The 20,334-nt window shown below is 30.9% G+C and overlaps 1 protein-coding gene and 2 non-coding genes across 3 annotated transcripts in view; 2 read left to right on the forward strand and 1 right to left on the reverse strand.

Annotated features, from left to right (window-relative positions):
- The window catches only part of LOC145329265 (transcription factor NF-E2 45 kDa subunit-like), a 71,277-nt gene that overhangs the window by 29,000 nt on the left and 21,943 nt on the right, over positions 1-20,334 (reverse strand). The gene's annotated exons all lie outside the window — the stretch shown is intronic.
- Positions 4,423-4,618, forward strand: LOC145330915 (small nucleolar RNA U3). The gene has a single exon (XR_013883590.1). It is a non-coding gene; the product is annotated as a small nucleolar RNA U3 (small nucleolar RNA).
- On the forward strand, positions 10,714-10,909 carry LOC145330916 (small nucleolar RNA U3). The gene has a single exon (XR_013883591.1). It is a non-coding gene; the product is annotated as a small nucleolar RNA U3 (small nucleolar RNA).

Genomic DNA, 20,334 nt, shown 5'->3' on the forward strand with positions numbered 1-20,334 from the left:
TAGCCGTAACTCTGACAAACAAAGCCATTTACTCACAACACAGGATGAACAACAAAAATTAAGGGAGGGGACATTGGACTTTCAATTACAACGGTATACAAAATATTTTCAATGAAAACTTTGGGTACTTTTTTATATCTTGATTGGTTGGTTCAAACTAGCAGTATACAAACTTTTTTAGCTGAAAATTTTTAGGGCTGATTTTGTTTCTCATCATTGTGAATAATTAGCACATAATCGCCCATCTGATATGGTTCTCCTTTAAAGTAAAGCTTTTTATAGGTCCAGGAAAGATTTGTGTTTATTTTGGGGGAAGGTATTTCACCGCCATCCCAATAAAATGATTTTTTCTTACTATTTATTTTTAAATTCAAATTGAAAGGAACAACCTATTTTTAAGCATGAACCCATTTTTTTTAATAATTTTTTTTTCAACCTGTATTTATTCAACTGAATGATTTAATTCGTGGACACCCTGTATAATATTTAAATGGCTGCAAGTTAAAACAGTCTGCTTTTGCACGCAAAAAAAATGTCCCACCCCTCCCATCCTTACTTTAAAGTCACTTCATCTAAAAAAGTTAAGTAAAACATATTCAAAGTAGTTTCAGTCAAAGTATATACAAATTTAATTCTTGAATGTTGCGCACCAGATTTTCAAAATTCTCTAATATAAATAAAGTAATATTCGGAGCTGGCTACACTAAAGATACCCTCCAATTCACTCCCTTTACCTTATTCCCTTCCCTACTTGTTCGGTTCATTAAGTTAAGTTTTCAAACATTTCACCCACTAATTGTAACTCACAGAAGGGATTATTTTGTGTATCATCGTTAGGGATGTACATCAATTTATCGAACATTATCTTATCCCTCTAGATCCCTGGGTATGATGAGTGGTTTTAAAGGTTTGAGGGTAGGGGGTAATCTATTTTTTTTAAATTGAGGGGGGTTGACAAAGGGTTTCAAAGTCTGACGGGGGTAAAGACCACCTCCCCCCATCCACCCACCCTCCATTGGACGTTAATGAGTCGTGGACAACTTTATTTTACTAACTTTGTAATGATTGCGTGTACCACGAAAGTCATTTTTAATTTTCTTTACTCTTGAAGTTTGTTTGTGTTGTTGTCAGGGATCTTAAGGGATAAGACAATGGCTGATGAATCAATATAAATCCCTAATAATTTCTATTATACATTACATTTAGTGTCAAAACGTTTCAATACTCAAAACAATGAACAAAACGATTAAATTCAATGAAAGTCCCCAATGTTGTTAAGCCAACGAATAGGAAATCGTCAAAATAAAGACAATGGCCAACGAATTGATGTAATTGATGATACACAAAGCTACAAAACTAGAAGCAACTAATCAAAATTTAAAAAAAAACCCAAAGTTGTTAATAAATTGAATTAATTCCCAATGATGATACACAAAATTACCCCTTTTGTAGATTACAATTAATAGTTAAAACGTTTGGACACTTAACTTAATGAACTAACTAATCTAATTCAGTAAAAGTCCCCAATGTTGTTAAGCCAAAGAATAAGAAATCGTCAAAATAAAGACAATGGCCAACGAATTAATGTAAATCCTTAATAATGATACACAAAACTATAAAACTATAGAACCAGCCAATCAAAATTTAAGCCAAAGAATAAGTTGAAGTAATTGTCGATGATAATACACAAAATTACCCCTTTTATAGATTACAATTAGTGGTCAAACGTTTGGGCACTCAAAACAATTAACCAATTAATCAAATTCAATAAAAGTCCCAAAAATTGTTGGGCCATCAAAGAAATCGTTATTATAAAACTTAGGGGACAAGTGTAATACACATCATAATGTCCCCTTCCTCCCTGGTTGTTGTGGGCATAATTCAGCTGAAAACCATCCAAAATGTTTAGTATATCAAATTAAATGTAAAACAAAGTATGGCTGTGATTAGTCTATTGTAAAACTTCTAAAACTGACAGACTACGTTACGATGCACTCCAAAAAAGGTGTGTGGGTCTAATGTACGTCTGAACTTTTACAGTAGCATAGCAACTTTATAGTTAACTTCGTCTGTACGTCAGCCAGTCAGTTCGTAACGCTTTTTGAGAAATGTGATTTTCTCGGCTGGTATTAAAGTTAAACAGATGAAGTTTTAGTCAAGATTCCTATGATATATACGCATCTAATCTATACATTGTTTTCTCCGTCTGTATGTCGGTCAGGCTTCAAAATTGCTTTTAAAAAAGTTCTCATAAAAAAAACACATTGTATGTAAAAGTTTTTTAAGGTTTTGTGATTTTTTATTTTATCTCATTTTTTCTCTTTTTTTTATGAGAACTGAACATCTGCTCTATAACTAAATTGTCTGTTTGTCTATTCTATTATTTTTTGTGCTTCGCTACTTATGAATGTTGTCATCCTTGTTGATTTTTTAATTTGACTGCAGTTCAACCAAGGAGGAGGGGGAGGGGACATTGGACTGTAAATTATAATGGTAACCAAGTTTTATAAACTGTTTTCTACTTTCAACTAGAAAATTATTGTGCATAATGTTAAATTTTGTTTATCATCATTGGGAATATTCAACAATTTATCCTTTGTCTTATCTCTTAAGATCCCTGAGTTCAACAGTCAGATAATATTAATTTTCTCTTTTGTAAACTAAGTAATTAAAAAAATAAATCAAAACTTTGGGTATTCAAAGAGACAAATCCTATACACATGTTGATACAATGGCAGCACAAATGTCTAACATGGAATAATTGGGTGTAGCTGCTTGTGATGTTATGTATTCAGGCTGCACGTATATTTATCCCATTCAAGATTCCCATGGGGGGGGGGGGGGGTATTACTTACAAGGGCTAGAGAAATGGGGATATGTAAAATGTCGTGGATCTAAAGGGATAAGACGATGGCCAATAAATTGATGTACATTCCCAATGAATATACACTAAACTACCCCTCCTGTAAATTAAAATTAATTGTTGAAACGTTTGGACATTCAATTAATGATAAAAAAACAATCAAAATACATTAAAAGTTGTTTAGCCAATAAATAATAAAACTTTGGGGACTAGTTTGATAAACAGCCTAATGTCCCCTCCCTTCCTGGCAAAAAGTGGATAGCGAAAAAAAAGGTCTTGGGTTAAAAAAGAGTAAATGCTGTTGAATTAGACAAATGATTATTGACTTATTATAAAAGGGTTTTGTTGAATTATTGCTGTAATAGATTCTCTATAATAAAGCCTTCATAAAAAGAGAATATAAGCGATACAACTGTCAAACTTTCTTTAGGCTGAATAATATTTAATTACTGTTCCAAGGTGGACGTTATTCAGCAATTTAATTCAACTTAAAATCCCGGAAAATTTGTCAGAGTAAACTCCAGGTCAAACAAACCTTTTGATTGTGAAAGGTTTATAATAATCTCCTAAATATAAGTATTAACTTTATAATCAAACTGACAGATGACAAAAATTGTGGAATAGACTCATTTACAACAAGAATGAGAACATCCATAAAAGCGAAGTTCTGAAACGGTAGGACAAACGAATATTAACACTTGAAGAGAGTCAGAACTGAATAATCAGAATAGAAAAATATAAAAGTCGAAATAAATTGTGAGTAAATTTGTTAAAAACTGCTGAAATACAAGATAGTTTTTTAGGACATACTTACATTTTTAGGCCTCTAATTGACAACTCTAACATGCCTAAATTAACGAAAAGAGCTATCCGTTCCGGACGAACGTACGGACCGACCCTCATTATAGAAAAGCTTTGCTTCTAAAACCCTGTAATGAATAACTCTAGCTTAACTCTACTTGGGCAACATAGGGTTATACTCAGAAATAAAGGAATCCAAAAATGTGTATTTTGTTCACAAGATATTTTTTCCAGCAGAAAGTATCACTTTATTAAAGTGCATGAAAAATCTGGTGCAACTCCAAGTAATTCCATTATTCTAAAAGTTTAATATTCATAGCCTCTTATTCATGGATTTGGGTTTTATTATCAAATCTTGATAGGGTGGTACAAACAAGTAGTGTCTGAACTTTTTAAACGAAAATCTTATCCTTAATAAAATTTGTATTTTGAGTTTACTTAAATAGAAATATTCAAAAAAGTTATTCTTTGTTTAATTACTCACATATCCTGCCAAGGAGCAGCTGCCGAGTTTCTCTACAAACACGTGTGTTATGTAGTCAATAATTTGGCCATTAGGTGTCTCATTTTTTTTAATAGAAGACCTCCAACCAGAGGTTACATCAACAAAGTATGTCACCAGCTATTTGATAAGGTATAAAGATAGCATTTCTTAGGGGACACAGCAACTGAATCAAGCGTTGTGTAGAGGCGTGAAGCTGGTCAGCAACTTATCTATAGTCTCTTCAACCTATGTCCCAAACAGGTCAGTGTTCAGCAAGATTATACTTCACAGAATCATTTCTGTTGTATATATCCTATGTTTCAATACGAAATTTAAAGATAGCTTTGCCATGATGATGAGTTGAATGTCATGTCCTGAGTGTGAGAAGGCATTGATGGTTGACTCCATCAACACATCGATGTTCGCTTGGAAATGATCTCCTAGACGGACCATGACATCGGCTGAGTGGTTAAAATTATACCTCTGTTGTATGCTAGTCATATGCTAAACAATTTCAAATACTGGCAACTTTACAGAACACTTTGTAGAAATTGCTTTGCCCTATAAAGTAATGGGAAGTCAACCCTCCTGAATAGATAACAACTTAACCCTTAACGGTCGGGGGAGGGGAGGGGGCGTTGAACGCCAACCCCAATCCGGTTTTTTCTATCTCATTTTCTGTGTGTGAAAGATAAAGAGCCCAAACTGCTTGACTTTTTAAGTATGGGTATGACACATAACTGAGAGCTGGAATTTTTTTGAATATCTCCATCCTGGCGGGCACAGGATGCCAGCAAACCTGGCAGGGTCATCCAGGTAAAGAGCAAAAATATTTTTTGACTAAAACAAAGCATATTATCATACCAAAATACTAAAAAATCCTCTAGTAGTACATCCTTATATAAAATACAGGTGTTCATGTCACTTTCAGGTTCCAGGTATGATCCTGCAGGTCCTGATCCTCCAGGTCTCCAGAAATCTTTAAAAGGCTCCTGTGGCCGGAATTTTTGACTTAGAGACTTCAAATTTTAAACTTAAGCTTTTCTTACATGTCTACATAACGCATTAAAATTTCATGAAGATCCGCCGCCGTTTTCCCGCCGACCGCCGACTGCGGCGGCTGGCAGCTGCCAAGTACAGCTGCGGCCGCTGAAACTTATATTTGGTATTTCTAATGTAAAATTTACATAAAGATAAACATTTTCTGGAAAAAAAATTTTCTTCTAGCTTCAAAAATAAGAAAGTTACAGCCGTTTGAAATTTTTAAGTAAAAAAGACCTAAAAACAAAGGTTGTTAAATAAAAGGGTGAAGGAAGCGAAAATTTACTTAGACTTATAAAAGGTCGGAAATTCATTATCAAACTATGGACTTGCACAAAAAAATTTAGCCCTCTAGCTCTAATAGGAACTGATATAATAAGGGGGGGGCGTTGAACGCCCCCCCCCCCCCGACCGATTAAGGTGCGGCAAGGGGCCCGACTGTAAGGGGTTAAATACAGGAAGTTTGGGGACATTATGATGTTTATTACACTAGTCCCTAATCTTTTCTCGTTCGTTGACTTTGAAGAATATTTTGAATTTTGATTGATTGGTTCATTAAGTTCAGTGTCTAAACATTTTCACCTCTAATTGTAAACTACAGAAGGGTTAATTTGATGTATCAGCATTGGGGATGTACATCAATTTTTCGGCCCTTATCTTATCCCTTTAAATCCCTGACTTAAATAGATATATTCCCAGATATTATTTTTGTCAATTTACTTATCCTTTTGTTTCTTTGTATAATCCACTCCATTTGTATATTCATAAATACAAGTAAATGGGTAAAATAGTGTATGGAGTTCAACCATAGATTAAATATATATTTATATAGGATATTCTAGACATAGAATAATTAGAATATAGATATATACAAGTAAAATAGTGTATGGAGTTCAACCATAGATTAAATATATATTTACATAGGATATTCTAGCCATAGAATAATTAGAAGATAGATATATACAATGCAAATAATGACACACAAAATTATTCCTTCTATACATTACATTTAGTATTAAAACGATTGGACACTCAACTTAATGAACTAACTAATCTAATTCAATAAAAGTCCCCAATGTATTTGAGCCAACGAATAAGAAATAGTCAAAATGAATTGATGTAATTGATGATGCACAAAACTACAAAACTATAGAACAAAACTGAAGTAATTCCCAATAATGACACACAAAATTACCCCTTACATACATTACACATTGTGGTTAAAATGTTTGGACACTCAAAACAATAAACCAACTAATCAAATTCATTAAATGTCCCCAAGTCGTTAGGCCAACAAATAAGAAATCGTTATCACAAAACTTTGGGGACAAGTGTAATACACATCCCAATGTCCCCTTCCTCCCTGGTTTTTGTGGGCATAATTCAGCTGAAAACCATCTGTGCTGCCGCTGCACGTCAGGCTTAGACAATAGAGTTAAGTATAGAGCAGTTTGCCTTCGAGGGAGGGGACATTCGGCTGTTATTACATTAGTCCCCAAAGTTTTATAATAACGTTTTCTAATTAATTTTATTGAATTTTTGATTGGTTGGTTCAATAAGTTGAGTGTTTAATCGTTTCAACCACTATCTGTAATTTGTTTATTATCATTTTGGATGTATAACAATGTATTGGCCATTGTCTTATCTCGTTCGATCCCTAGTAGTTAGCACTATGTAGCCTGGGCAAAAAGTATCATTCAGGGATGTTTGGATGGTGGCTAAAAGTTGAATACCCCAAACCAAGTAGCAGCAGTTGTGAAAATATATTAGATTTTACCACATATTATCATTTTACCATAGATATTAGATAACCCTTAATATTTTTTTTTTGTGGGGGAGGGAGAGAGTATAAGTATTAGATGCCCTCCAATAACACCTATAAATAACCCAAAAAAATTAGATTGGTCTATGGTACATTCAAAAATAAAAATTTATAAATGTGAACTTCAATTTCTGTAGGAAAAGTATTTTTATTTGCAATGTTTAATATATCAAATTAAATGTAAAACAAAGTATGGCTGTGATTAGTCTATTGTAAAACTCCAAAAACTGACAGACTACGTTACGATGCACTCCAAAAAAGGTGTGTGGGTCTAATGTACGTCTGAACTTTTTAGTAGCAAAGCTACTATATAATTCATATGGTCTGTCCGTCAGCCAGTCAGTCTGTAACGCTTTTGAGGATTTGTTTTCTCCGTCTGTATGTCAGTCAGGCTTCAAAATATGTAAAAGTTTTTAAAGGTTTTGTGATTTTTTATATTATCTCGTTTTTTCTCTTTTTTATGAGAACTGAACATCGCATCCATAACTCATTGTTTATTTGTCTATTCTATTATTTTTTGTGCGTCACTACTTATGGATGTTTTCATCCCTGTTAATTTTTTAATTTGACTGCAGTTTAACCAAGGAGGAGGGGAGGGGACATTGGGCTGTAAATTCAAAAATCTTCTAAAAATATTTTCTCAGATTTTCATATAAATATGACTGTATAGACATGTGAACTTCAGTCGCGCGAGGCTTGTGGTGCAGAACTGAGATTCTGTTCACCGGTTGCCATGCTCAGGGAAAAAATGACTACCTCAGGGGAAAAAAATGACTACCTCAGGGAAAAAAATGACTACCTCAGGGAAATAAATGACTACCTCAGGGAAAAAATGACTACCTCAGGGAAAAAAATGACTACCTCAGGGATAAAAATGACTACCTCAGGGAAAAAAATGACTACCTCAGGGAAATAAATGACTACCTCAGGGAAAAAATGACTACCTCAGGAAAATAAATGACTACCTCAGGGAGGAAAAAACAATATTTACATCCACTATTTAAGGGGTCGTTTATGTGAGAATGAACTTTGATTGGTTGGTTCATTAGTCTGTAATCTACCAAAGGGTAATTTTTGTATCATCATTAAGGATGTACATTAATATATCGGCCATTGTCTTATCCCTTTAGATCAATGGTTGAATGGCATAGTTTAAGATTCAAATTGTAGCCATTTTGATTTTTCAGACAACCATTTGTTCAAAATATTGGGATAATCATTTCCAAAGTTATTAAGTTTTTTCTTTGTAATTTAATTTGTGTTATTTTTAAATTGGTTAATGCTTAGTAAATCTAAAACTAGCTGGGTGTGTCTGTCCAATATGATCTAAAGAATGGCCGGATCAAAAGGTATAAAAATATCAGGAATCTTCAAATTGGGACATTTTGGAGGTCTAACATTCAAGAATTGATAAAAATATGATTCTTGTCACGAGTCTGAAATAGCAGCGATAAGTATCATATTCAACGTCTATGACGCTGTGCCTCGATCCTATCACCTCCCCGACATGATGCCGTGTCCAATGAGCTAATAACGCGGGATTTGACGTCCAAAAAACTAAAAAAATCCCACAATACTAAAAATAATTTCACAACAAAAGTGAGTTTTTGAGTAACTAAACATGGAAAAACTGCGTAAATGTTTCGTAGAAAAGACCATTTTGATTGGATCGAATAAAAGGGGAAAAGGTGTATGCTTTCACTTACACCTAAAAATGTACCACTAAACCCCCTTTCCCTCTTTCACTAAATGTTTTTATATCCCCTATGGTTTTTGTGTGGCTATCCTAACCCCCACTTAACCTAACCTATTATAAGTTAAGCATTGTAAATTAATTATTATAATATTTCATTTCACTGTCTTTAATACGATGCGATAAATAACTATGACATGTTGATACAATGCCAGAACAAATGTTTAGCATGGAATAATTGGGTGTAGCTGCTTGTGATGTTATGTATTCAGGCTGCACGTATATTTATCCCATTCAAGATTCCCATGGGGGGGGGGGGGATGTCGTGGATCTAAAGGGATAAGACGATGGCCAATAAATTGATATACATTCCCAATGAATATACACTAAACTACCCCTCCTGTAAATTAAAATTAATTGTTGAAACGTTTGGACATTCAATTAATGATAAAAAAACAATCAAAATACATTAAAAGTTATTTAGCCAATAAATAATAAAACTTTGGGGACTAGTTTGATAAACAGCTTAATATCCCCTCCCTTCCTGGCAAGAAATGGATAGCAAAAAAAAGGTCTTGGGTTAAAAAAGAGTAAATGCTGTTGAATTAGACAAATGATTATTGACTTATTATAAAAGGGCTTTGTTGAATTATTGGTGTAATAGATTATCTATAACTAGCGGCTGCTCCCCTAAAAAAATAGCCTAAAACCATCTCAGGGCCTATACGAAACTTCCCTCTAAAGGAGAACCATATCGGTTCAGTGGTTAGCGAGATCCTTCGCTACAGACAAAAAAGGTTAGTACTTTATATAATAGGATAAAGCCTTCATAAAAAGAGAATATAAGCGATACAAGTGTCAAACTTTCTTTAGGCAGAAAATAAACTTCAATTACTGTACTAAGGGGGACGTTATTTAGCAATTAAATTCAACTTAAAATCTTAAAAATATAAAATTTGTCGGGGTAAACTCTAGGTCAAACAAACTTTTGGATTGTGAAAGGTTTATAATAATCCCTAAAATTAAAGTATTAACTTTATAACCAAACTGACAGATGACAAAAATTGAGAAATAGACTCATTTACAACAAGGATGACAACATCCATAAAAGCGAAGCTCTGGAACGGTAGGACAAACGGATATTAACACTTGAAGAGAGTCAGAACTGAATAATCAGAATATAAAATATAATAGTCAAAAAAATTTTAAAGTAAATTTGTTAAAAACTGCTGAAATACAGGATAGTGTTTTAGGACATACTTACATTTTTAGGACTCTAATCGACAACTCCAACATGCCTAAATTAACGAAAAGAGCTATCCGTTCCGGACGAACGTACGGACCGACCCTCATTATAGAAAAGCTTTGCTTCTAAAACCCTGTAATGAATAACTCTAGCTTAACTCTACTTGGGCAACATAGGGTTATACTCAGAAATAAAGGAATCCAAAAATGTGTATTTTGTTCACAAGATATTTTTTCCAGCAGAAAGTATCACTTTATTAAAGTGCATGAAAAATCTGGTGCAACTCCAAGTAATTCCATTATTCTAAAAGTTTAATATTCATAGCCTCTTATTCATGGATTTGGGTTTTATTATCAAATCTTGATAGGGTGGTACAAACAAGTAGTGTCTGAACTTTTTAAACGAAAATCTTATCCTTAATAAAATTTGTATTTTGAGTTTACTTAAATAGAAATATTCAAAAAAGTTATTCTTTGTTTAATTACTCACATATCCTGCCAAGGAGCAGCTGCCGAGTTTCTCTACAAACACGTGTGTTATGTAGTCAATAATTTGGCCATTAGGTGTCTCATTTTTTTTAATAGAAGACCTCCAACCAGAGGTTACATCAACAAAGTATGTCACCAGCTATTTGATAAGGTATAAAGATAGCATTTCTTAGGGGACACAGCAACTGAATCAAGCGTTGTGTAGAGGCGTGAAGCTGGTCAGCAACTTATCTATAGTCTCTTCAACCTATGTCCCAAACAGGTCAGTGTTCAGCAAGATTATACTTCACAGAATCATTTCTGTTGTATATATCCTATGTTTCAATACGAAACTTAAAGATAGCTTTGCCATGATGATGAGTTGAATGTCATGTCCTGAGTGTGAGAAGGCATTGATGGTTGACTCCATCAACACATCGATGTTCGCTTGGAAATGATCTCCTAGACGGACCATGACATCGGCTGAGTGGTTAAAATTATACCTCTGTTGTATGCTAGTCATATGCTAAACAATTTCAAATACTGGCAACTTTACAGAACACTTTGTAGAAATTGCTTTGCCCTATAAAGTAATGGGAAGTCAACCCTCCTGAATAGATAACAACTTAACCCTTAACGGTCGGGGGAGGGGAGGGGGCGTTGAACGCCAACCCCAATCCGGTTTTTTCTATCTCATTTTCTGTGTGTGAAAGATAAAGAGCCCAAACTGCTTGACTTTTTAAGTATGGGTATGACACATAACTGAGAGCTGGAATTTTTTTGAATATCTCCATCCTGGCGGGCACAGGATGCCAGCAAACCTGGCAGGGTCATCCAGGTAAAGAGCAAAAATATTTTTTGACTAAAACAAAGCATATTATCATACCAAAATACTAAAAAATCCTCTAGTAGTACATCCTTATATAAAATACAGGTGTTCATGTCACTTTCAGGTTCCAGGTATGATCCTGCAGGTCCTGATCCTCCAGGTCTCCAGAAATCTTTAAAAGGCTCCTGTGGCCGGAATTTTTGACTTAGAGACTTCAAATTTTAAACTTAAGCTTTTCTTACATGTCTACATAACGCATTAAAATTTCATGAAGATCCGCCGCCGTTTTCCCGCCGACCGCCGACTGCGGCGGCTGGCAGCTGCCAAGTACAGCTGCGGCCGCTGAAACTTATATTTGGTATTTCTAATGTAAAATTTACATAAAGATAAACATTTTCTGGAAAAAAAATTTTCTTCTAGCTTCAAAAATAAGAAAGTTACAGCCGTTTGAAATTTTTAAGTAAAAAAGACCTAAAAACAAAGGTTGTTAAATAAAAGGGTGAAGGAAGCGAAAATTTACTTAGACTTATAAAAGGTCGGAAATTCATTATCAAACTATGGACTTGCACAAAAAAATTTAGCCCTCTAGCTCTAATAGGAACTGATATAATAAGGGGGGGGCGTTGAACGCCCCCCCCCCCCGACCGATTAAGGTGCGGCAAGGGGCCCGACTGTAAGGGGTTAAATACAGGAAGTTTGGGGACATTATGATGTTTATTACACTAGTCCCTAATCTTTTCTCGTTCGTTGACTTTGAAGAATATTTTGAATTTTGATTGATTGGTTCATTAAGTTCAGTGTCTAAACATTTTCACCTCTAATTGTAAACTACAGAAGGGTTAATTTGATGTATCAGCATTGGGGATGTACATCAATTTTTCGGCCCTTATCTTATCCCTTTAAATCCCTGACTTAAATAGATATATTCCCAGATATTATTTTTGTCAATTTACTTATCCTTTTGTTTCTTTGTATAATCCACTCCATTTGTATATTCATAAATACAAGTAAATGGGTAAAATAGTGTATGGAGTTCAACCATAGATTAAATATATATTTATATAGGATATTCTAGACATAGAATAATTAGAATATAGATATATACAAGTAAAATAGTGTATGGAGTTCAACCATAGATTAAATATATATTTACATAGGATATTCTAGCCATAGAATAATTAGAAGATAGATATATACAATGCAATGTATAAAAAATAGGGTATGGAGTTCAACCATAGATCAAATAAATATTTACATAAGATATTCTAGACATAGAATAATTAAAATATAGATATATACCATGAGTAAAATAGTGTATGGAGTTCAACCATAGATTAAATATATATTTACATAGGATATTTTAGCCATAGAATAATTAGAATATAAATATATACAATCAAAATAGTGTATGGAGTTCAACCATAGATTAAATATATATTTACATAGGATATTTTAGCCATAGAATAATTAGAATATAGATATATACAAGTAAAATAGTGTATGGAGTTCAACCATAGATTAAATATATATTCACATAGGATATTCTAGCCATAGAATTATTAGAATATAGATATATACAAGTAAAATAGTGTATGGAGTTCAACCATAGATTAAATATATATTTACATAGGATATTTTAGCCATAGAATTATTAGAATATAGATATATACAATTAAAATAGTGTATGGAGTTCAACCATAGATTAAATATATATTTATATAGGATATTCAAGAAATAGAACAATTAGAAAATAGATAAGTGTATGAAGTTCAACCATAGATTAAATATACATTTACATAAAATAGGTTAGGCCCAATCATATTTTCAAATATATGGGGGGGGGGGTAGTCCTGTTGTTGCTTGGCACTTTTAGGGAAAGCACCTAATATAATTATCCATTATCATTACATGTAGGAATAGTAAAATAAAGTCATCAGTTAGTCTGGGCCTTTTGCCCATTGGGGCTAACAAAACTAGATTTAAATTTTTCATTTTAATATCCGTGGAAAGCTGTTTGTAATGCGATGCAATACATAACTATTCTTTTTGCTATTAGATGATTGTGTTTTTTTAAAAGATTATTATAATTATTATGTTTTACTTTTATTTTATCATTATATGTAAACTAATATTGTTCAATTTATGCAAATTAATGTAAACATTTTATCTTGAAAATTTAGCACATAATTTTGACTTGCTAATTTCATTACATTTCAAGGGACCTTTGAAAATAATCTTTAACAATATAGTCAAAGTTGTTCTATTAATGTCAGGGATCTAAAGGGTTAACACAATGTCCAATACAGTGATGTATATCCCAAATGATGATACACAAAATTAGCCCTTCTGTATGTTACAATTAGTGGTTAAAACGTTTGGAAACTCATCTATATAGTTCTATACTTTTATATATATATTTTTGTTTATTGGATGAAAGAAAAAGGCCAAATAGTTTTAAACAGATGAAACATTTCGCCTTATTTTGTAATTTGTTTGCTACATTAACAAACAACTATAAATAAACAAGAATCTTAACCATTGGACATTAAATTTAATGAACCACAAAGCAAAATTTAATGAAAGTCCCCAAAGTTGTAGCCAACGAATACGACAACATACGTAATAAACAGTCATAGAGAAAAAAATAAAAGAGAGGAATCAAAGCAACTAGAAGACGAAAATAGGCAGTGGGCCCAGGGGCCTAATTAGCGCTGTTGCCGCGCTAAATTTTATTGCTATTCCACCACTTTTCAAATGGGAGGAACACAAAATTAATATGTAAAGTTTTAATAATTAGAATATACTATTTAAATTAAAAATAAAAAGAAAATTTTGTTATTAAATATAAAAAATAACAACATCTAAAAAAATATTTTTTGTTCTTTTTACTTTTAGATATTGTTGTTTTAATGTTTTAATTAAAAATTACAAAAATTTATTTTTATTTTAAAAATTTGTGCATGAAAGATGAATCCTTTCATTTCTAAAGAGGGGGAAATTTTTTTCATAATAAACATTCAGCTGATTCTGACCGCCCACGGCTGTTTGCTAAATATCGCTTTTCTTTTTATTCACATTATTTTTTATGATTGACATACAAAAAGCCCTGGGCGGCTTTTGATTTTCGTCTGCTAAATTTTCTTTAAAAATTTAGGGATCCTCTTATCCTTTTTCCTTGTGTAAACAGTCCAATGTCCCCTCCCTTCCTAATAAATTTATATTGTGAAAAAAAAAACTTTTTCTTAGAGAATAATGATTGATTTTAATTTAACCCTGAAAGATCGAGTTGTTAATCGATCAGGCAAAGGAACGATAGAAAGACAGCAAGTGGAAAAAACTAAAAAGTAATCAGCCATATATCTACAATATTAATTTTTTAAATGTTTTTTTTTGTTTATAAATATACACCCAGTGACTATGAATTTTTTTCTGCCCTCCTGAAAGTAACAGACCCAAATATAGAGTATTACAAAAATCGGGGAGGTAGTACAGAAAAGTGGTACACTTGGCCAATAATACACCAAATATATTGTATACTTTTATATACAAACTTTTGTTGTATTCCTTATTCATAAAATTATATACTTTTATATACTAACTTTTGTTGTATTCCTTATTCATAAAATTATATACTTTTATATACAAACTTTTGTTGTATTCCTTATTCATAAAATTATATACTTTTATATACTAACTTTTGTTGTATTCCTTATTCATAAAATTATATACTTTTATATACAAACTTTTGTTGTATTCCTTATTCATAAAATTATATACTTTTATATACTAACTTTTGTTGTATTCCTTATTCATAAAATTATATACTTTTATATACAAACTTTTGTTGTATTCCTTATTCATAAAATTATATACTTTTATATACTAACTTTTGTTGTATTCCTTATTCATAAAATTATATACTTTTATATACAAACTTTTGTTGTATTCCTTATTCATAAAATTATATACTTTTATATACAAACTTTTGTTGTATTCCTTATTCATAAAATTATATACTTTTATATACTAACTTTTGTTGTATTCCTTATTCATAAAATTATATACTTTTATATACAAACTTTTGTTGTATTCCTTATTCATAAAATTATATACTTTTATATACTAACTTTTGTTGTATTCCTTATTCATAAAATTATATACTTTTATATACAAACTTTTGTTGTATTCCTTATTCATAAAATTATATACTTTTATATACAAACTTTTGTTGTATTCCTTATTCATAAAATTATATACTTTTATATACTAACTTTTGTTGTATTCCTTATTCATACAATTATATACTTTTATATACTAACTTTTGTTGTATTCCTTATTCATAAAATTATATACTTTTATATACTAACATTTGTTGTATTGCTTATTCATAAAATTATATACTTTTATATACTAACATTTGTTGTATTCCTTATTCATAAAATAATATACTTTTATATACTAACTTTTGTTGTATTCCTTATTCATAAAATTATATACTTTTATATACTAACATTTGTTGTATTGCTTATTCATAAAATTATATACTTTTATATACTAACTTTTGTTTTATTCCTTATTCATAAAATTATATACTTTTATATACTAACTTTTGTTGTATTCCTTATTCATAAAATTATATACTTTTATATACTAACTTTTGTTGTATTCCTTATTCATAAAATTATATACTTTTATATACTAACTTTTGTTGTATTCCGTATTCATAAAATTATATACTTTTATATACTAACTTTTGTTGTATTCCTTATTCATAAAATTATATACTTTTATATACTAACTTTTGTTGTATTCCTTATTCATAAAATTATATACTTTTATATACTAACTTTTGTTGTATTCCGTATTCATAAAATTATATACTTTTATATACTAACTTTTGTTGTATTCCTTATTCATAAAATTATATACTTTTATATACTAACTTTTGTTGTATTCCTTATTCATAAAATTATATACTTTTATATACTAACTTTTGTTGTATTCCGTATTCATAAAATTATATACTTTTATATACTAACTTTTGTTGTATTCCTTATTCATAAAATTATATACTTTTATATACTAACTTTTGTTGTATTCCTTATTCATAAAATTATATACTTTTATATACAAACTTTTGTTGTATTCCTTATTCATAAAATTATATACTTTTATATACAAACTTTTGTTGTATTCCTTATTCATAAAATTATATACTTTTATATACTAACTTTTGTTGTATTCCTTATTCATACAATTATATACTTTTATATACTAACTTTTGTTGTATTCCTTATTCATAAAATTATATACTTTTATATACTAACATTTGTTGTATTGCTTATTCATAAAATTATATACTTTTATATACTAACATTTGTTGTATTCCTTATTCATAAAATAATATACTTTTATATACTAACTTTTGTTGTATTCCTTATTCATAAAATTATATACTTTTATATACTAACTTTTGTTGTATTCCTTATTCATAAAATTATATACTTTTATATACTAACTTTTGTTGTATTCCGTATTCATAAAATTATATACTTTTATATACTAACTTTTGTTGTATTCCTTATTCATAAATGCACCAAATATATTGTATACTTTTATATACTTACTTTTGCTGTATTCCTTATTCATAAAATGTAATAATAAAGAGTTTCCCTACAGACCTTTTATAATTTTCTCAAAACAAAGATAAGTAGTAGATTAAAGGGATAAGACAATAGCCGAAAAAAATGATGTACATCCTCAAATTATTTCTTCCGAAGATTTCAATTAGTGGTTAAAACGTTTGGACTCTCAACTTAGCAAACCAACCGAAAAAAATTTAATAAAATCCCGAAAGTTTTTACAGCATCGAATAAGAAAACGACGATATAAAACTTTGGGGACTATTATAATAAACAGCCAAATGTCCCCTCCCTCCCTGAGTATATATAAATTTACTACATTTAAGGATAAAGATATACATAAGGGCAAATGATATGAAATAATTAATTATTAATGCACGCTCCAATAATAATAAACAAAATTACCCCATCAATAGAATAAAATCATTGAAGAAAAAATTTTGACGCTAAAAACAATTGAGATATTATAAAAGTACCCAAAGTTTTCTTAGCCTTCGAACGTGTTTCTAAAACTTTGAGAACCAGTTGAAATATAATATAAATAAATATTCCACCAAATATTGTAAGATTCTAAAACTATAATTTCATATATAATTAGTAGAAAGCTTATTTTCTTTTAAAAAAAAAGAGTATTATCCGAAGGAGAAGAACCGGTTCCTAGCCAAACTGAAAAATCATGTATAGCATCAAATTACGAACAATTTTACACGAATATTAAAATAAAAAAAACATAAAACTGATTCCAGTTTTGTTAGCTCGGGACTTCGGGCCCCTAGGGCTAATCAAGCTGGTCTCAATATTTTATTTTATTTTATTATCCGCGAAAAGCTAATATTTATCCTATCCCTCTTTCTCTTTAACTATTGAAACTATGTTTATGACAAAATATAAATGTTGCTGCACTTTTACGTTCAAACTTTCTTTGTTTGAAATTTAAGCATTGTTTGTTAGCCAATGTTAAATTTTATTAAAGAATTTTACAGTATGGCATCAAAACCAACAAATATCAGTTGGATTAGAACCGGTTCTCAGCCACATTGAAAAAATCCTATATAACATCGTATTACAGATAATTTTTCACGAATACTGAAATAAATATATCATAAAAGTAAAACTATCTTTTAAGCACCGGGCCTTCGGCCAGTCGGGGCTAACAAAACTGGCTTTAATCTTATATTTTTTCTAAAGTAATTGATTAATAATAGAAAAAAATGTATATAAGTAGGGATTTATTATTAAATTGGATCTTACGCCAAATTTTCATGTTCTCTAGTAAAGTAAACCGTGTAGCGGGCTAAAATAACGATCTCCCCCATCCCCGCTCTTTACTCCATCCCCTCACTTTCTACTGGATGAATGGCGCGACCAATAATCACCAGGGGAAATAGCAACCTAAATTAACTACAATTTTTCCCCTGTCATAATATCCACGTATTTTCTACATCAATTTAAGAAGTCAAAAGAGTAGATAGATAGAAAATAATTAAAACAAGGATGACAACATCCATAAAAGCGAAGCTCTGAAACGGTTGGACAAACGGATTTTAACACTTGTATAGTGTCAGAACTGAATAATCAGAAGATAAATGAATAAGAGACAAAGAAAAATTGTGATGAAATTTGTTGAAAAACTTCTTGATACAGGATAATGTTTATGGACATACTTACATTTTCGGACTTTATTATAGAGTTGCTTTGATTAAAATATTGTAATTTGTTGTCCCAGGAATCAGTATATCAAAAATCAGAACAATCGGATAATTAGATCACATAAAAATTTGTTGTTAAAGAAGTAAAAAATCAATCAATTTAAAATGGACTTACGGACATTCTGGTAAAGATTATAGAGTTGCTACGCTTTCTAAATCGTACCTAACTACCACAGAAACAATCATGCAAAGTTTGAAATCGATAGGACAATTCTAACTTGCTTAAATTAACGAAAAAAGCTATCTGTCTCGGAAGGACGGACGTACGGACCGACCCTTATTATATAAAAGCTTTGCTTTTAAAAAGACAAAGGGTAAAACAAACGGACAAACAGACAGATGAAAAATATTAATGGTTTAAAGTTAATAGATAAATATATGAGTTGAGTATGTAATTGATAATTTTTTACCCCATACATTATTGCTTATTGCTTCTTGTGAAAAATAGATTGAAAATATATTATTGATTTTTAAGCACTTTTAATTGCAATTTTATGACTTTTCCCCGTTATTTCGAAAGCAAAGCTTTATTATATTTAAGATAAATATTTTAAGATGGCATTTTCTGAAACAAAATGTTATTTTCTATATCATTAAATTTCCCTGTAAAGCAAATAAAAATTATCTATTTTACAGTTAAAATATGATTTAAAATTACCAGGGAGGAAGTGGACATTGGCCTGTTTATAACACTAGTCCTCAAAGTTTTATAATAGTTTTTCTTATTAGTTGACTTAACAACTTTGGGGACTACCATTGAATTTTAATTGGTTGGTACATTAAACTGAGTGTCCAAACGTCTCAACTACTAATAGTAATCTACAGAAGAGGTTACTTTGTGAATCATCATTAGGGATGTACATCAATCGAACATTGTCTTATCCTTTTAAATCCCTGGAAATTACGGAAGAAAGAACAAAAAATCTAGGGATTAAGGTATAATCATTGAATTATTAAATAATAGTTTTTTTCTCGCATTGTATTATAACAGCTTTCCGCAGATATAAAATGTACAATTATAAGGTTCAAACCCGAGGTGCTAAAAACTGGGTTTAATCTTATGACTGTACATTTTTATATTCGTAGAAAACTGGATATAAAACTATACATAGATTTTTTTCGTAAGGATGAGAACCGGTTCTAATCCACCGGATATTAATCGGTTTCGAACGAAAAAATTATTACCCCAATTTTAAGATTCTTATGTATGCCACAATTTGTTGATTTGTTTGTATTGGGGGAAAGGATTGGGGAATTTTTTAATTAATTTTCCGTTGTCCTGTCCCTCCCTGACAAAAACTGGACACACAAAGAAATAATTTCTGTTTGCAAAGAATATTTCTTTCATAGAATCATAGATAAATTAGACATAGCCAAAAAAACAATTTATTAAGGAAGGGGAGGTGGTGGGGGGGGGGGGGGTTCATAACCTCAACATGGGGAATAATTTAATTTGGGGGGTAGATTAAATATAAACATTTTTTAACACTTCCTAAATTTTATATACCAGGGGTAAAGTTTGATGGGGTGAAAGGTAATACCCCCCAACCAAAAAAATGTAGGGAGGGGGTAAAAAACAAACATTTTGGGTGTGACAAGATAACATATTATTCAGGGTTAGGGGAGGGGTCAGTAGCCCTTAAGAACTTAGTCTTAGTCACCTCTTCAAACCCCCTGTGGAACGTTGTTCTTTGGCAAAAAGTTGCAAAATAAACTTTAAAAAAATATTTTCTATTT

Source organism: Acartia tonsa, chromosome 10, assembly GCF_053477335.1.
Source record: "Acartia tonsa isolate MP-2025a chromosome 10, ASM5347733v1, whole genome shotgun sequence".
Taxonomy (NCBI): domain Eukaryota; kingdom Metazoa; phylum Arthropoda; class Copepoda; order Calanoida; family Acartiidae; genus Acartia; species Acartia tonsa.